We start from the raw sequence: 6,415 nt of genomic DNA on the forward strand, positions 1-6,415 counted from the left end.
CATATAAAGCTAATTGTACATAAAAGCTATTTGCAAGCTTGTGTTTTTATGGAACTTATATTTTGAAGAAATACCCTTTAACATGCATCACGCTTCAGGTTGCAGTAATTATTGACTCTTCCCTTGTAGAGAAGAGATGCTCTTTTCTAATCTTCTTTTTCGTCTCCTTAGATCTTTTGTGTTGATTCAAGTAAATAATCCATTATGCACAGCTCACTTTCAAACAGACTCATCCATTCTTCAAACGGATTGCTTTTATGCAAGCCTGGATCATCTAATTTGCATATGAACAGTGAGAATTCACATTACTTTTGTATGATCAGTGAGCATAAAATCAGCTGCGCAATCACCATTTTAGTTTTTTCCATATTTAAGTAACTGAAAGTTCAAATAATCCAAATAATACGAATACCTCAGTTTTGGTTAGAACTCATTTTATCACAAATAGCACACTTTTTCTACAGAAAGTAAACCACAAGGCTACATGGACTCAGCGAAGAGCATGATCAAATGATTGACTTGATCATCCAAGATTAAAAACATGATCAAATGATTGACTTGATCATCCAAGATTAAAGACATGATCAAATGATTGACTTGATCATCCAAGATTAAAGACATGATCAAATGATTGACTTGACCATTCAAGATTAAAACACAATCAAATGATTGACTTGACCATCCAAGAGCAAAACCACGGTCATATAATTGACTTGATCATCCAAGATTAAAAACATGATCAAATGATTGACTTGATCATTCAAGATTAAAAACAAGATCAAATGATTGACTTGATCATTCAGGATCAAACCACCATCATATGACCATTGAGCATAAAATCACTATTTTTGTTTTTTCATGTTTAAGTAACTCAACTTTTCCAAACACACAAGCACGGGGGGGCATTTCTGTGATAAGTTATTTTAGCGATCACTACAATTTTTTCTTACATTAACCCACATCGACTGTGGTAGTTGAAAAGAGATAAAAGAGAGTAAGAGCTTTAAGCTTTTGAGCGACCTCTAAGAAAGCAGTAATTAATTTTTCCTTTTGATTAATTCACGTGATCCTTAAAGTGATCAAGTTTGGAAATAACAATAGAAATAGTCTATGTCTAAATGAATAAATGCAAAAGTTGCTTTCATTCAGTCAACCTATATTGATATGAAAACATGATTCATTTATTACTAGTAAGGAGACCCAACGATGCCTGGGATTGAATGATGATCAATAAATGTTTCACACTCCTTTATTGTCATCGAAATCAGTGAAATTTTTCAATTAAATCAATTGATTGCCTGGGGACCCATTGCGGTGTACCAGGAAGAAGCTTCACATGCCTTCCCACAGTAATTTAGTTCCACTATATTGTAGTCTACATTGCACTGTAGAGAACCTTCTATTGATTTTATAAATTAGTTTTATATATAATGGCTTGAATTAAAGTTTAAGATTCAAAATTCAAGTATCATTTTTCACTTGTGCTCTAAAAAGAAACATTCATTTTGAACACGGCCTTGTCATATCAAAGAACATACCATTGATTTTATATGCCTGACCTTACTGCTTGTGCGATGATAATGGCCTGAATTTAAGTTTAAAATGAAAAAGTCCATGGTGCAATTGTGCTTTAAACAGAAACCTTTATTTTGAACGCGCCCCTGTCATTTGGAAGAACCTATTGTTCATTTTATATATCGGGCCTTTCTGCTTGTGCGGTAATAAAACTTTTTAAATGCACTTGTGCATATTGTGTAAGGTGTTAACTCTTGTCAAAATCGCCTGTTCCTTCTTTTATTGGATTATTTCGATTATTGATACTTATCAAAGACATTCTGATATAAAACCTATCTAAGAACACTGCCAGGCGCATAATTTACCTTCGCGTGAAATTTCATAAAAATTTGCCCAGTTTTTTCAAGTCCATAGGGAATGAACTCACACATACACACACACAGACAAAGTTCCTTTTATATAATAATAGAGCTAGAGATTTGATTCTATTATTTGATTGTATAGATATGCAATAGTTTTTGTGATTATTATTTGATTCTACTATTTGATTGTATAGATATGCAATAGTTTTTGTGATTATTATTTGATTCTACTATTTGATTGTAGAGATATACAATAGTTTTCTTGAATATTATTATTACTAGCAGAGCCTGTGGAAATTCCATGAAATGAAAAATATATTTAATCAGCGAATGGTTTTGATAAAGTTGATATTTTTCTGGATAGCACAAAAGATTATTTGTGGGGGGGGGGGGGGCAGAAAATCCAATAGCTCAGTAAATATTAGTTTGTTAACATTTCTATGAAAATAGTATCCATTGTATTTTAATAATTAACGATGATCTGGCGGTACTATCAGGCCCACAAGTAGTTGTTCAATGGCGCTGGAATCAGAAGGGGTTAGCCATTTCCTGTGACCTGGCTCAAGATCATTGAAACTGGATTGCGATAGTTTGAAATGTTGTTAGTGCTGAGGAGGAAGCCGGCTCAATCTACCCAGTAAGTAAGTAAAAAGAAGAATTCAATTTGTATTTGTGAAACTTATACATAGACGAGAAACAAGCACACAGACACGTGTAATCTTATTTTATTAATGACGAGATTTAGATGCATACAATACATATACATCTATTAGCTATGGAGATATCTATCTGTCTGAACCGAAACTATACTATTATAACATTTCGTGCATATTCAGATTGACACTTATAGCAGCAATTAAAATTAAAGAAAATACAGAAAAGTCTGTATGATGTACTTACCAGTCTTGTAATCAAGATGAAATATTTAAAAAATTACATAATTTGATCAAGTATTTTTTTTTTCAAGAAAATCCAATTTTATGATTAAGCAAGTCGTAGTGCTTTCATCGGTCACGGTGAAATCTAATATGATAAATAAGAGGGAGACAACTCAATTCGAAGTGTCGAAGTCAAAATCAGCCTTATCTTCATTACAATTTAGCAGTAAAATTGCTAAAAATCTTAAATTTGGATTTTCTTAGTTAAAAATAAAAAAAAACCTGATCGATTTACATAATTTTTGGAATGTGACATCTTCATTCCGTGACCAGTATGTACATCATAAAGATTTTTCTGTACTTTTTTTAAAAATAAGTGTAATTCTGAATAAGCACCCAACATTTTAATTCTCAATTCAGTTTATTATATGATTTCAAACTAATGTACTATTTTTCAATGCTCAATTCGAGGGTGGGGGCTATTCTCTCGTAATATCTTTTCTGTTGTAATGATACCATCCTCCCAGGCGTTACCTCTCCTATTGTTTTTTTTTTTTGGTGGGGTGGGGGTGGGGTAGTGAATATATGTTTTCATGATACCATCCTTCCAGATATTACCTGTCCTTGAAGATGTATGTGTGTGTGTATGGGGGGCAGGGGAGATCAGTGTCGTATATATTTGCTCATTCAAATATACCTCCGGTCGCATATTTTGCGGATTTATAGAATAATTTAAACAACAATAAAATAAAATTATTAAATATTACATATTTCTGGTGCTTGTGCAGAATTCACGCCTCTACTAAAAAACAAAATTTTTATTTTTTTGTTTGCTTTAACAGCAACACAACATTCACTGTTAAATTGACGACTTTTAAAGGTTTTTGGGTATGCTGAAAACGAATATCACTTTTAAATTTGGGGCAGACAAGTAGTTTTCTGGATATTAAGACCTTTATTATCCAATGTAATCCCTTATGTTTTCATTGGCGGTCATGTTTTTTCCCCAACTGAACAAGTACTAATGATACAAATAATAACTTATGTGTGTTACAAAACATCCCCTCCTCCTCATGTTCAGAATGGCAACCACCACTAATGTAAGTCATATATTGGAAAAAAATTTCTTAATATCCAGGAAACTACTTGTCTGCCCTAAATTTGAATTCGATATTCATTTTCAACAGATCCGAAAACCTTTACAAGACGTCATTCTAAAGGTGAGTGTTGAGTTGCTGCTAATGTAAAATTTTACCAAAAGTAAAGAAAAATCTGGTGCTTCTACACTATTGGGACGAAATTTCGGAAATCGTAATACTGAATTTTACATGAAAATAATGGTATCTACGTATTCCTCATATTTTTAAGATGATTATATGCTGTTAGATATTTTATCTCACATGCTTTGCGCTCCAAGACAACGGCAAAACAAGACAAACACAACAAGGTCTACCTTAAAATTCAATACAAATTTTATTAGATCCTCGGTTGCAAAAAAGAATGCCCATTTTGCCTCTGTAAAAAGAGTTGTTAACAACATCAAAAGTTGATAGTCTTTCATCTTCAACAGGAACTGGAAGCAGGTTCATGAGTAAGTTGCTGGAATCTGTGTTAAATAGAGAAGTATTCAACCATCTCATCAAAAATAACCTTCTAAGTGACATGCAATATGGTTTCCGTTCTACTAGATCTACAGTAGACGTGCTTACAGTTATATCTCATAGAATTAGCGAATCTCTCGACAGAGGCTTCCTCTCTAGGACAATTGCTCTTGACATATCAAAGGCCTTTGATAAGGTATGGCATAAAGGCCTACTTCACAAGATCTCCAGCTATGGTATAGCTGGAAATGTCTTCTCAATTATTAAATCATTTCTTTCTGATAGGTTCATAAGAGTAGTGGTTGATGGGCAGAAATCAGAACCTCTCAGTATTAATGCTGGAGTCCCTCAGGGGTCCATCCTGGGCCCAACTCTCTTCCTGATCTACATTAATGATCTTCCAAATCACATCCTTACATCAATGAGCTTCAATTTATGGTCCCCCCCCCCAAAAAAAAACTTTCACAAAAAACACTCGTCTAGCTCATAAGTTCATAATTAATGTTCATGTAGGAAAAGTCCTTGATAACAGATTAGCAATTCAGACCTAAAAAGTTTCTAGCGGACTTAAATAATAATTAATGAGCCTTATTATTTAGGCTTAAAATAAAAGTCTCAAAGAGACGAAAGTTGGAGGTTCCATTAATGCCTCATGCAGTGGGTGAGTTTCAACGATCCTTCTTGTACGGTTGGCTTGACAAAACTGAAAAAAATTTGAAAAATGTTTCATTTAAATTATTAATTTATTGTTGACCCTTCAAAGTTGCTATAATTTGAAAAATGTTTCATTTAAATTATTAATTCATTGTTGACCCTTCAAAGTTGCTTTAATTTGAAAAATGTTTCATTTAAATTATTTATTTGTTAAAAAAAAACAAGACAAAAAAACAAAAAAAAAAACAAAAAGCTATTTTACTTTATAAAAATTCAATGTTGCTTCTACTACAAAATTGTTTTATTAAAATCATATTTTCTTACACAGACGTTTTTTTTTTTAATTTTTTTTTTTTTTTACAAAGGAGTTACTACCTATCAAGGCCTGGAGGTCACTTTTAAATAATTGTGTTCACAATTATTGATACATTTTTATACAATAAAATAATGTGGGAAAATGGGTAGTTTAGCGGCGTAGATTATTTGGCAGATAAAAAAATTATAAAAACTATTTATTTTCATATAAAACACATTATTAGACCCTCAGGCTGAAATAAAACCCGAAAAAATTTCATTTTTATTATTTTTTCAACATTTTTTATTAGACTAAATGTATGACAATCGAGGCCGCCATATTGTTTTTAAAATTTTACCTTTCTAAAGTTTGACGGATCGTCCTTCTTAAGGCAAAATTTTGCCTTTTTTACGCTTTTTCATTACAAAAATGGCGACTAAACCAGTTCCAAGGGCGTAAAAAAGGCCAAATTTGGCCTTAAAACGGCCAATCTGTCAAACCTTAGAAAGGCTAAATTTTAAAAGTAATCTGGCGGCCTCGATCGTCGTACACTTAGTCTAATAAAAATGATGAAAAAATGATAAAAATGAATTTTTTTCTGGTTTTATTTCTTCCTTTGGGTCTAATAATGTGTTTTATACAAAAATGAATAGTTTTTTAGGAGAGAGGTAATTGTTTTACCTTCGTAATAAATTATAGTAAAGAACAAGGCACAAAAGAAACACAAACTCCTTTTTAAACAATAACAATGAAGAGTATTTTATTTGTAGCAGAAACTGGCAGGTCAGGCTGCTAAAAAGGAAGAATAAAAAGAAAGTTCTTTTAAGGTCGTCGAAGGTCCGTCAGTACCGTGTCATCCCCGGTTAGATAGCAGTTGTCTCAAATCGAGACCGTCAATGCTATAGCGAGATGTCCGGTGGACAGAAGACGAAAGAAGATAGATGTTGTATGCTAGTGGTCCGGATCTGACTAGCTCACGTTCCCTCAAGACTTTTAGGGAGCAAATGAATCAATGCTCCCTGTTAGCTGATTGGTCAGCCTGTGACTGGAGAACTCAGATGGGGGGCATTGATTCACAAAAGAAAATAGTTCTCTGTGACTGCTACGTCA

This window comes from Euprymna scolopes, chromosome 5 (genome assembly GCF_053919585.1).
Source record: "Euprymna scolopes isolate OS-2025 chromosome 5, ASM5391958v1, whole genome shotgun sequence".
Taxonomy (NCBI): Eukaryota; Metazoa; Mollusca; class Cephalopoda; order Sepiida; family Sepiolidae; genus Euprymna; species Euprymna scolopes.